Source organism: Pipistrellus kuhlii, unplaced genomic scaffold (assembly GCF_014108245.1).
Source record: "Pipistrellus kuhlii isolate mPipKuh1 unplaced genomic scaffold, mPipKuh1.p scaffold_m20_p_38, whole genome shotgun sequence".
NCBI classification, from domain to species: Eukaryota; Metazoa; Chordata; class Mammalia; order Chiroptera; family Vespertilionidae; genus Pipistrellus; species Pipistrellus kuhlii.
The window spans coordinates 843,892-857,343 of record NW_023425538.1 but is presented as its reverse complement, the minus strand read 5'-3'; the positions used below and the strand labels follow the sequence as shown (position 1 = coordinate 857,343).

The following is a 13,452-nucleotide window of genomic DNA, read 5'->3' as shown; positions in this document are numbered from 1 at the left end:
GAACCCCTTGAATGCTGCCTGCAGTGACCCATTCACCCTGAATGTTCTCTGTGAGTAACTTCTGTCCCTGCCTTCTCAGAAACTTTTAAGGCTTACAGCTACCAGGGATATAAACACAGGCCGCATTGCCCGAGGCTAAAAAACCAAAGGAAAAATAAGGAAAAGGGCTTTTTTAAAAGATTGACTAATTGCTTCCCTTACCTAAGGAGCACGACCTCCTCCATCTCCTTAAAAAGTGATTACCAAGGGCAAATATAAATCTTGAAAGTCATCTCTAAAAATTAATAAAAGGCTTAGCCATCTGAATGAATAAGTTCAACTTATTCCAATTGTTATGAATGAATATTTTTTTGCCTTGTTATACCTGTCTTATGGATAAAATACTTTATTTACGTTTTTAAATAAATTATTTTGGTTTGTTTAATGAGGTTATTTCTATACCAGATTATAGTTCCAAAGCAGTTATATTTGTGTGATCTGAAGAGAATGATATACAATCTATAAGACTCATCTTAAATCTTTCTTCCATGAACTCCCCCCATCTTTCTGCTTAGAAATAAAAGGCATTTTTAAGTTCATATAAACACATCCTTTACAACTGCCTAAACAGATAATTATTATGTAAAATAGAGGCCCAATGCATGAAGATTTGTGCAAGAATGGGCCTTCCTGCCAAAACCTATGTGGCTCAGTGGATAGAGCATCGGCTTGCAGACTGAAAGGTCCCAGGTTCGATTCCAGTCAAGGGCATGTACCTTGTTTGCAGGCACATCCCCAGTAGGAGGTGTGCAAGAGGCACCTGATGGATGTTTCTCTCTCATCTAACTCTCTACCCCTCTCTCTTCCTCTCTGTAAAAAGTCAATAAAAATATATATTAAAAAAAGAAAAAGAAAAAGAATGGGCCTTCCTTCCCCTGGCTGCCAGCACTGCCTTCACTCTGGCCAGTACCGCCTTTCTACCTTCGCTCAGGCCCGGAGCCACCTTCCCACGCTGCCCAGAGGCCCAGAGCTGCTGGGTGGTGCAGGACACTCAGAACCTGCATATGTAAATTAGCCCACCCTCTTTGCTGGGTTAATTTGCATACACTCACTCCTGATTGGCTTTTGGTCATCATAAAGATATAGTCAATTTGCATATTTATCTTTTATTAGTGTAGATAGCACTGGGCATTCAGTAAATAAGTCACAGACCAGTAAGTTCAATTGTGCAATTGTGAAGATAACGTGAAAGAGGTTTGGAAACCTTAAGGCTGGGAAATCAACCATATTTTCACATGTCTTCAACTACCTTTAGAGAGCATGTGGTTTCCTTCTTCCTTTGACCTGAAAACTGATAAAGTCTGTTTGTTTGACTAGCTGCCCAACTAGCATATTGTTCTTTTCTGCATTTGCACTTGCTTTTGGGTGACAAGAAATATAACTTGCTCAGGCCAGGCCCGGAGCAGCCAGGTCTTGTTTGGCCAGGCCCAGAGCAGCGGCTGCCAGGATGGGAGTGGCCAGGCCCGGAGCAGCTGGTGCCAGGCTGGGAGCGGCCAGGACCGGAGCAGCTGCTGCCAGGCTGGGAGCGGCCAGGCATGGAGCAGCTGCTGCCAGGCTGGGAGCGGCCAGGCCCGGAGCGGCCGGGCCCGAAGCAACCGGGCCCAGAACAGCAGGGTCGAATTTGGCCAGGCCTGGAGCAGCAACAGCCAAGTCCAGAGCAACTAGGTCGGGAGCAGCAGTGACCAGACCCGGAGCAGCTGGCTGTGGAACGAACCAGAGCAACAGAGGCCAGGCCGGGAGCAGCCAGGCCCGGAACAGCTCGCTCCTCGCCAGCCCCTGCCCCACGGCTGCCTCTCAGACATGGCTGGAAACTTTTGCGGGAACTTGAGGGTCTGCTGAATCAAGTGATGAAGGCTTAGATCTGGATGTGTTGAGTTAGTATAGCGCTGGGGTGTTGATCTGTGAGTGCCTTGGGTGGGGCCTGGATGAGGCTGGTTGACCTATTTGGAAATGTCTTTTGTGTGAAGTGTATCATTGAGCATGTGGAGGTATTACTGATATGAGAAAATGCTAAGTAACAGATTTACTATCTGAAAAGGGATTTACTATCAGGGAAAGGGAGGGAGGAAGAGACTGAACATAAACTGTGCACCTATGGATGAGGACAATGGGGGATGGGGAGGGGGTGGAGGGTGGGATGGGAACCTGGTGGAGGGGGGAAGAAATGAGGAACCTTTGTAATAATATGAACATAAAGATTGATTTAAAATAAATAAATAAATAAATAAATAAATAAATAAATAAATAAGAAATATAACTTGCTCAGATGTCAAGTCTAAACAAAGTTCTCATATTCCTGCTGCTCAGTGTCAATGCCTATGCAAAACACTTTCTTGAAAGTTCAAGGTATTCAAGTCACCTCAGAGTACTGCTGACAGTGTACGTGGTTGTGTGGATTAGTCAGCATTAGCTCCTCTGAGGAAAAGGCTGCTTTAACATGGTCCTGTTCATTGATACAATGCCCTGCATGTGCAGGCCAGACTTCTTAGTCTCCAACAAATTGTTCTAGATATTCAATCACTTCTCAAATGGCCTCCACACTTGCCCCTGAGCTTTTAGAGTGGCAATCTTATGCTTTCCAGGTGCAGTGTTTAGTGGGACCTTTATGTAAGATTGGATCATACCGCTGTACAGCATCATCGTATCTTTCCATGGCTTCAAATCTCATGCCAGTTAGTGCTTGACTCTGTGACTGCCAGAGTACTATCTTCCCAACTCCTTAGCAAAACCAAGCTGAGTCATCCTGCCCATAGTCTAGGGCTGCACTCATCACCTGTTCATATAGATCCAAATATCGGCTGCAAGCTTAGTAGGATCTCCCTGAATTAATTCCTGTCCAACTTCCACAATTTCTATTTCATGAGTTTTCTTTTTCCATTTCCTCTTGCATTTCTTCCTAGGCAACATCATAAAGCTTTGATATCTTCACCATCTTCCCAGAAAATTAATTTCTTTTTTAAAGGAACGATCAGGTCACTAGTTGTGCCTGTCTATATATATGTCTGTATGTCCACCTCTGTGGGAAATAATTAGAATTGGTTTATTTTTAAAAACCCTCAGCATAATAGGCTAACAGAAATTAATAAACATTAACAAAACCTAACCCAGTTTCCAGTGCATAACCTGGCAACATCTCTCATGGATAAGATGATGCTAATTTTTGCCAGAGAAATTGATAATATATATAAAGGAAGAGTCATGACATACATAAAATGGATGAGTATTTATATGATTGAAGATATTTTTATGTTTCTAATGAGAACGATCGTAGCTGCTAAGGAAAAAAACACTTTATTGTTAATACTGAACATAAACTGTGCATCTATGGATGAGGACAATGGGGGATGGGGAAAGGGCAGAGGGTGAGATGGGAACCTGGTGAAGGGGAGCAATAGAGGAGGGGGAAAATGAGGAACATCTGTAATAATATGAACAATAAAGATTTATTAACAAAAATTAAAAATATGTGATTTTTTTACCTCCCTGGACATATTTGGCCCTCCTCACACCTCCCACACCTCCATAACCCTCATGGACCACAGGACAAAGCAAAAAGGCAACTTGGTGACTTTATTTGCTTATGTGAAAAGTGGAGAGCTGGGCAGGCAGTGGGCAGTGCTCATGGTGAAGTGAGCAGGAGCAGGGGGTGGAGGGAGGAGGGTCACTGGCAAAGTGATAGTGTCATGCTCAGCAACCAGAGGAACAAAAACTCTTTTTTTCCTTCCACTTCCTGTGAAGACTTCAGTACTAGCCTGGTTCCAGGACTTAAATCCTCACAAGATCACAGTGTGGTGTGATCTTTCTTCTTAATGATAGACATGATTGCTTTCATTGCTAAGATGCTTTGGTAAGAACACAGAGTAGACTACCAAATGGCATGGCATATAGATTTCTAGTGATGTATTTCCTCTTCCCAGTGTCTACAGAATTTTCCTCACTTGATTTTGCAGTACAGCCCAGTGGTGTCAGTCTCATTTGTGGTTGCACCCTTTGAATACTCCCAGGCCTCCAACTGGTGAGCTGTAATCACCTCTGCTTATGCCTCCACCTGATAAATCAATTTTTGGTTGATTACGATTAATTTTTCTTATATAGTAAAGATGTTTGTTTCTTCTCTTCTTCACACCCTAAGAGGCACAGGGTGTCATTTGGTTACTTAATATTAGAGATCAGTGTAGGTCAGTGGTTCTCAACCATGGAAGACTGTACCACCTCCTCTTCAGTCTCCCAGGACATAGGGCGACGTCAGAGGAAAGGCTATTCATACTGGGGCGTGGAGAGTTCTACTGGACTCTGATGGGGTAAGAGGTCTTGGGGGGTTGTTATCATCTTACACTTCACAGGACAGCCCCATCAAGAACTATGGGCCCCAAATATCACCGTTGAGTACATGGAGATCTCTGTTCCTGCCTGAGTCCCCTCTCCCTCCTGTTCTCATCTCTCCTGACCTTATCCACCTCCAGTCCCCTCCTCTTGCATCTTCAGTTCCAGAGCTTCTGTACTTTTTCTCCAAGGTCAGCCCTAACCTCTCAACAATCCCACCCCTTTCTCTCCTCCTCTAGCAGGGACATTCCACTAGAAGGCGTGCATGCTCCTGCTTCAGCTTCTGTGGACTTCAGCTTCTCATGATCTCTCTTCCATCACCTGAGACCAGTGAATGCAAATGTTTTATGGCCACAAACCCAGCACTCAAATACTCTTCAGATTTGCTCTTCAGGGTGAAGCTCCTGCATCAGACATCAGGTTCCGCAGGGGAGAACCTGACACAGGAACCAAACCCGGGACTCAAATCATTAGAGAGAGGGATGAACAGTGTAGGTTGGACACTGAGGACCCTGGTGTCATCTCCCAGTGAGTGGTAAATAGACCACTGCTTTTTATCACTCATCTACTGATGGGCACTTCGGTTGCTTCCGTATCCTGGCTATTGAAAAGAATGCTGCAGTCAACATAGAGGAGCATGTGTTCTTTCTTATTAGTGTTTTGCATTTCTGTGAATAAATACCCAAAAGTGGAATGGCTGGATCATAGACAGTTTCATTTTCATTTTCACTGGGGGGAATGACAGTGAGTCCATGGCCCTAAAGAATTGGATCACTCCTCTTACCTATCTATCCCTGCCCTCCCCACAGTAGATTCACACAGCAGCATAACTTCCTTTGAGACCTTGCAGATCCTCCCACTAGAGAGAAGTGTGTCCACCCCTCCCTGATTTGTCCCCAGGTGAGCTGCAGACTCACTCGGGCTGATGGGCTGCAGGAGGAGAGGTCTGGGTCAGTTCAGCCATGTTTTCTCCCAATCTGCTGCAAGAAGTGCGCCTGCAAGGCGACTAGGATGGAGAAGGACCCTCTGCAGATGGTCTGGGGACAATAATAATCCAACCCAGGAGTCATACCTTCTGTAAAACAGGAAGGGGCTGTCTCCCCTGCCCCCCCCCCCCCACATACACATACACCCTGTTTACCAGTTCTGGGGATAAGGTATACTCTTTTTTGTTTTAAAGTTATTATATTTATTGGGGTGACGTTGATTGACAAAATTATGTAGGTTTCAAGTATATAATTCTATAATAAATCATCTTATATTTTGTGTTCTGCACCCAAAATCAAGTCACCAATTATCTCCCTTTACCCTCTTCTACACCCCCACTCCCTTTCCCTCTGGTAATCATCATACTGTTGTCTGTGAGGCCTTTTTTCTTAATCCCTTAGCCTTTTTCACCCAGCCTCCCACCCCCTCCTTTCTAAGAGCTATCAGTCTATTCTCAGTATCTATGAGTCTTTCTATTTTGTTCATTTTGTTCATTAGATTACACATATAAGTGAAATCTTATGGTATTTGTCTTTTTCTGACTATTTTATTTCACTTAGCATAATATTCTCCGGGTCCATTTATGCAACTGCAAAAGGTAAAATTTTACTTTGAAAAAAATATTTTAATATATTTTTATTGGTTTCAGAGAGAGGAAAGGAGAGGGAGAGAGAGAAACATCAATGATGAGAAAAAATCATTGATTGGAAGCTTCCTACACACCCGCCACCAGAGATTGAGCCTACAATTTAGGCATATGCCCTAACCAGGAATCCAACCCTGACCTCCTGATTCGTGGGTCAACACTCAACCACCGAACTACACAGGTGGACGATAAAATTTCACTTTTAATGGCCGAGTGGTGTAAATATACCACCGCTTTTTATCACTCATCTACTGATGGGCACTTGGGTTGCTTCCATACCTTGGCTATTGAAAATAATGCTACAGTGAACATAGAGGTGCATATGTTTTTTCTTATTAGTGTTTTGGATTTCTGTGAATATATACTCAAAAGTGGAATTGCTATGTCATAGGCAGTTTTCTTTGTAATATTTTTGTGAACATTTTTAAAGTTTTTATTACTTTTTAAAGAGAGAGGGGGAAAAACATCAATGTGAGAGAGAAACATCTACCTGTTCCCTTTCACATGCACCCAAACCCAGTATTGAGCCTGCAACCTCGGTATGTGCCCTAACCTGGAATCTAATACAACACATTTGGGTGTAGAGGATGATGCTCCAACCAACCAAGTCACAGAGGCCACGGCTCATTTCTTATTTTTGAGGACCCTCCATACTGTTTTTTGAGGGTGGCTACACCAATCCGCATTCCCACTAACAGTGTTTAAGGGTTCCTTTTTCTCCACAGTCTCTCCAACACTGTTTGTTGTTTATTGATTATAGCCTTTCTGACAGGTGTGAGGTGGTATCTCATTGTTGATTTAATCTGCATTTGTCCAGTGATTAGTGACATTTCACATCCTTTCACATGTCCATTGGCCACCTGTGTGTTCTCTTTGGAGAAATATCCATTCAGGTCCTTTGCCCCTGACTTGACTGGGTTGTTTGGGGTTTTTTGGTGTTGAATTTTTTTATGAGTTCTTTATAAATTTTAGGTATTAAGTTCTTTTCAGATTTATCATCAAACATGTCCTCCTATTCAGTAGATTGTCTTTTTTGTTGTTGATGGTTTCGTTTGCTGTGCAAATACATTTTAGTTTGATGTAGTCCTGTTTATTTTTTTTCTTTTGTTTCCCTTGCCCAAAGCAATGTATCAGAAAAAAAATATGTCCAAGATTTTACTGTGTATGTTTTCTCCTAGGATTTTTATGGTTTTGAGTCTAACATTTAATTACTTAATCAATTTTGAGTTTATTCTTGTGTGTGCTGTAAGAAAATTGTCTAGTTTCATTTTTTTGCATTACATCATTGTATGTTCTTGCCTGCTTTGTAGAATATTAATTGATTATAAAGTCATGGGTTTATTTTCCAGCTCTCTATTAAATTATAATACTTAGGGCAATGTTTCTCAAACTCTCAGTCCTTTTGAGAATTACACGAGGTGCTTTTTGATAGGGAGATTCCTGGACTCCATGGTCTCATGGCTAAGCCTGAGATAAATGGGGCGGTGGTGGAGATGTGCTGTCCTCTGGTGGTAAAAGCTACAAGGCCTAGGCAAAGGGGTGGGTGTCATTCTAACTTTGGGAAGGAAGGAAGGTTGGGAAGAGTGATTCCATCTACAGCATGAATCTTTGTTAGATGTAGAAGACCTCATCATGAATCCTTGCATATAAAATAAATATTTGTTCAAGGACTCTCAAATTCTCTTACCTTGATGCTTCACATGTGTGCAGAGACCCATCAAAGATGCGCACGAGCACACACACACACACACACACACACACACACACCTCAGGGAACCTTCATGGTTATGGACAGCACCAAGCAGGCAACAGGAGCAGAGCACAAAGAGTGATTGGCACCAAAGATGTTCCTGGGCAGTCAGTTCAGAATCTGCTCTGTGGTCTGAGATGGAGTTGGGGAAGGGCGGCACCTGCAGAAGTGGGGAGAGTACCAGGGGACTGGGGACTGCTGACCAGGAAAGAGCACTATTCCAAACGCAGCCCAATTAATACAGAGGGTCCTGAACCTGGTTGTCCTTGCCTAATCCCAACATCAACCCTACACCAGGATGCTGAATTTGCAGTCAGCCTCCCAAGTGGGTAGAATGAAGTTGATGGTGACAAACAAAAACTTAAAAGCTTGTCCTCAAAAAAATAAGAAAATGTCATGTATTTTCTATCAAATTCCCAAGACATTAGCTCCTGACATCTAAATTAGCAGGAAGTTCTGTCATTTCCTTGGTTCCTGCCCCACAGGTCCACTTGCAAACACACAGGTTGATAACAATTGTCCCTGCATCTCTCCTTTGTTCAGCTGCTGCCACCTCATGGCAGTTGATGGTAATCAGGACATGGAGCCTAAAAGCCTGCTCCCACAGCTGACCAGGGAGGCAGGACTGGGCCTCCAGACTGGTGGGGTCAGGGGTAGCAATGACCATTCTGCAGTCCTGGGGGGACTGGGCAGTTTGGCAGACAGGGCTTCGCAAGTGTGAGGGGGACAAAGAGTTGATGTAGGACTGACTGGGAAGGACTGAGGCCCCAGCTGGGAGCACTGAAGGGGAGGAAATGGGATGTTCACAGGGAAAGGGCTGGATTCTGCAGAGGAAACGCTCTGGTGCACTGACTCAGCTGCAGCCACTAAGCAGGCTGTGTGCCTCCTTCTGGCCCTCATCTCACAGCTCCCACCTCCAGGAATAAGGCTCTCATCACCTGTGCTCCCTCATGGTCCATTCTACATGAAGGGGCTCTGGGTCAGGGAGGTCCGCACCCTCTCACATCCTGTGTCCTGATTTGGAGTTGATGGGGAAAACTGACACCACCTGTCTCCCTTAGGTCCTAAATGAGCCTCCCTTTTCCACCCTGAGCAGACCTCCCCGTTGAGTATCATCATTTGGACACGATTCTTTTTATGGTGGTCGGCTGCTTTCTCGCCCTTAGGGAACATGTGACTCTCAGTGTACAGGGAGCGTAACAGAATTGGGCAGGGAGAACTTGCATTAGTGTTCGCAGAAGAGGATCTAGTTGAACCTTTGAAAGCTTAATGTCATAGGAGTGTCTATAAAATCAACATTTTGAGATAAAACACAAAGGTGGCTTTCACCATTTCCTTAAGAGGACAACTGCCAAAAGGACATTAATGATGAACTAGATGTATATGCATCACAGTTAGTGGTAAAACAAAGCTATTCCTTTGTCCTTAAAAGAGCATTCCAGTGGATTATCTTCATGTTCACCACATAGAAAGGGATTGCCTTTCAGTCACTATGTCTTCCCACCATCCTGATGCAGCTGGCTCTCTATAACTGTCATGACTGGATAGAAGTGACCCTTTCTCCTTTTATTATTTTTATTTTTTTAATTTAATAAATTTTATTGTTCAGATTATTACAATTGTTTCTCTTTCCTCCCCCCATAGCTCCCATCCACCCAGTCCCCACCCTCTGCCTTTACCTCCCCAACCCCCACTGTTCTCAACCATGGGTGTATGATTTTTGTCCAGTCTCTTCCCATACCTCCCACTCAGACACCCCTTTCCCCCCAAGAATTATCAATCCCCTCCCATTTTATGTCTCTGATTCTATTATATTCACCAGTTTATTCTGTTCCTCAGATTTTTAATTCATTTGACTTTTAGATTCACTTGTTGGTATGTATTTGTTCTTCATAATTTTTATCTTTACTTTTTTCTTCTTTTTCTTCTTTTTAAAGAACACCTTTTAGCATTTCATATAATACTGGTTTGGTGGTGGTGATGAACTCCTTTAGCTTTTTCTGATCTGTGAAGCTCTTTATCTGCCCTTTCATTCTGAATGATAACTTTGCTGGGTAGGATAATCTTGGTTGTAGGTTCTTGCTATTCATCACTTTCAGTATTTCTTGCCACTCCTGTCTGGCCTGAATAGTTTTTGATGAGAAATCAGCTGATAATCGTATGGGTGCTCCCTTGTAGGTAATTAACTGTTTTTCTCTTCCTGCTTTTAATATTCTCTCTGTCTTTTGCCCTTGGCATTTTATTTTATTTCTTTAAATATATTTTATTGATTTTTTACAGAGAGGAAGAGAGAGGGATAGAGCGTTAGAAACATCTATGAGAGGAGAATCCAAGATGGCTGCGCCCAGGTAAACACCTAGCCGCAGTGCACACAACAATTTCAATAAAATACAACTAAATGTAAAATGGACATTACCCAGAACTACAGGAAAGTCGACTGACTGGAAATTTTACAACGAGAAGCAAGGAGAAAACCAGAAGGTAGCGCAGAGGAGCTGGAAAAGCCTAGCCTAAGGTATGGAGACACGCGGCACGCGGAGAGGACAGAGCCGGAGAGAAGGGCGGCTGAGTGCCTGGCAGGCGTTCCCTTGTGGGAAGGAGATAAACGCTCTGACTGTGTTGGGCCCCAGTTGTGACTGCTCTGAACCCCAGTTCTAGGCCAGACCCCAAGGGCCAATGCTCACACAGCGGGAGCTGGGCTGTAAGGCGAAACCCCAGGGGAGCGGCGAAAGGAGGTCCTGGGGGCGTGCACATTGTGCACAGAGAAGGGACGGTTGGCTGTTCTGAGGAATTGCCCTGGGGTGCAGGAGACAGGGGCTCCAGACTGCTCTGAACGCCACCTCCAACTCCGCTTCCAACTGAACTGAACCCCAATACCGGGCTCATTGGGGGAGAGCATAGACTGTTTGGTAGCAGGTGAAAATTGAGAACACCTTTCTCTCAGAGGTGCTTGCAGCAAGTACTGAAGGACCCTCGGGATTACTGAGACTGCATACGGCAGGGCTGACAGAAGCCAAGGCTGTAGGCTCCATCCTGAAACCCCGCCCCATCTGTAGCTGCGAAATGCGACAACAAAATAGATCACAAATGAAAGAAATGGAGGACAAAAAGCAACTGGATATAGAGTTCAAATCTACGCTTATAATGTTTTTCAAGAATTTCCTAGAAAAGATCGGTAAGACCAATGAGGATATGAAAAGAGATCAACTAGAATTAATAAAGAATCAACAAGAAATGATAAGGCATCAACAAGAAATGATAAGGGATCAACAAGAAATGATAAGTGATCTACAAGAAATAAAGAATACATTCTCTGAAATAAAAAATATTATACAGAGTCCTAAAAACAGAATGGAAGATCGCAAGAATCAAGTCAAAGATTTGGAACATAAAGAGCCAGAAGACACTCCTCCTCAGAAGCTAGAAGGCAAGAGAATCCAGAAAATTGAAGATAATGTAAGAAACCTCTAGGACAACTTCAAGCGAACCAACATCAGAATTATGGGGGTCCCAGAAGATGAGAGAGAGCAAGATATTGAAAGCATACTGAAAGAAATAGTGACAGAAAACTTCCCCCACCTGGTGAAAGAATTAGACTTACAAGTCCAGGAAGCGCACAGAACCCCAAACAAAAGGAATCCAAAGAGGACCACATTAAGACAAATCATAATTAAAATTCCAAGGGCAAAAGACAAAGAGAGAATATTAAAAGCAGCAAGAGCAAAGAAGGTAGTTACCTATAAAGGAGCACCTATACGATTGTCAGCTGACTTCTCAACAGAAACCATGCAGGCCAGACAGGAATGACAAGAAATATTCAAGGTGATGAATAGTAAGAACCTACAGCCAAAGATAATCTATCCAGCAAAGCTATCACTCAGAATCGAAGGCCAGATAAAGAGCTTCACTAATAAAAAAAAAAAAAAGCTAAAGGAGTTCATCACCGCCACAACAGAAGGGTTCCTTAGGAAGAGGATATAAAAATTATGAACAACAAATACATAACTATCAACAAGTGAATCTAAAAACCAAGGGAATTAAAAAACCTGATGAACAATATTAACTGTTGAATATAATAGAATCAGAGGTATGGAAGGGGAGTGGACTGATGATTCTCAGGGAAAAGAGAAGTGGGGAGTGCGGGAAGAGACTAAACATAAACTGTGCACCTATGGATGAGGAGAATGGGGGGGTGAGGAAAGGGCAGAGAGTGGGTTAGGAACCTGGAGGAGGGGGGAAAATGAGGAACTTTTGTAATAATATGAACAATAAAAGTTTATTTTAAAAAATGGCAATAAATAAGTACTTATTAATAATAACCTTAAATGTAAGTAGATTAAATGCTCTAAGCAAAACATATAGGGTAGCTTAATGAATACAAAAACATGACCCAATTATATGTTGTCTATAATAGAACCGTCTCAGAACAAAAGACTCACGCAGAATGAGAGTCGAAGGATGGAGAAAGGTTCCAGCCAAATTAAAATGGAAAAAAAAAAAAAAAAAAAAAAAAAACCTCAGTGAGCAATACTCATAATCTGGGGAGAATCAAGATGCTGGGGTAGGTAAATGCAAGTATTTCCGACCTCTGACAACCACGTTGAATGACAACTAAAATACAGAACAACCATCACTCAGGACTGCCTGAAAGCTGGCTGAATGGAAGCCCTACAACTAAAGAAGTAAAGAAGAAAGCACATTGAGACTGGTAGGAAGGGCAGAGGCATGGAACAGGCTGGTCAGGCACCAATGTGGGCCATTTCTTTAATCCAGAGGGAGATTGTCCTGTGTAGGATGCCGCAATGAGTAAGGGGTCCCAGCCCCACATCAGACCCCCTTCCCATGGTCCGAGAGCTGGGAAGAGAAGTCCCCATAACTTCAGGCTGTAAAAAACAGCAGAGATTGTGGCTGAGGGGCAGGGAGGCTGCTGGAGACCCAGGTATCCCTCTTAAAGGGTCAGGCAAACTTACTCATATTTGCTTTCTCTAAGCAACAGCACCAGCAGGTGTTGGGAAACTGGATTGTCTGGCATCAGGGCAAAAACCCAGGGGTGGCTTTCTACCTGACAGAAGTGCTCACAGGGGTCATTGTTCCTATGCCAAGACTTATCCTGTCCCAGGGCTGGCTGGCAACTCTGTCTGAGTTCCCATCAACCTGGAACACACTGTTTGCTCCACTCTGGTGATTCCCTGAGACCCAGCCCCATTCAATTTGCAGCATGCTGTTTGCAGAAGCTTTTCCATATGAATGATCTGCCCTGGCTCAGGCTTCAGAATTTGGGAAAATCTCTTAAACAAGCAGCAGCTGGGCCCAACGTGCCCCAAATCTAACAATAAAAGGTTCCCAAGACCCATAACAAGCACTGGCATGCATTGATTCATAGATGGGCCTCACCTGGGCACTTCCAAACCTCATACAAATAAGAGGAAGGGCCAAAACCAGTTTGGCTCAGTGGTAGAGCATCGGTCTGCGGACTGAAAGGTCCCAGGTTCGATTCCACTCAAGGGCATGTATACTGGTTGTGGGCACATCGCCGGTAGGGGGTGTGCAAGAGGCAGCTGGTCAATGTTCCTCTCTCATCGACGTTTCTAGTTCTCTATCTCTCTCCCTTCCTCTCTATTAAAAATCAATAAAGTATATTTTTTAAAAAATAAATAAGAGGAAAAAGCAGACCTCTCTATAGTCTCTGCCAGGTGGCCCCAGACAG

The 13,452-nt window shown here is 43.5% G+C and overlaps 1 protein-coding gene and 1 pseudogene across 16 annotated transcripts in view; both read right to left on the bottom strand.

Moving 5' to 3' along the window:
- The window catches only part of LOC118702294 (carcinoembryonic antigen-related cell adhesion molecule 1), an 813,263-nt gene that overhangs the window by 96,207 nt on the left and 703,604 nt on the right, over positions 1-13,452 (bottom strand). The gene's annotated exons all lie outside the window — the stretch shown is intronic.
- LOC118702238 lies at positions 1,180-2,971 on the bottom strand (annotated as a pseudogene).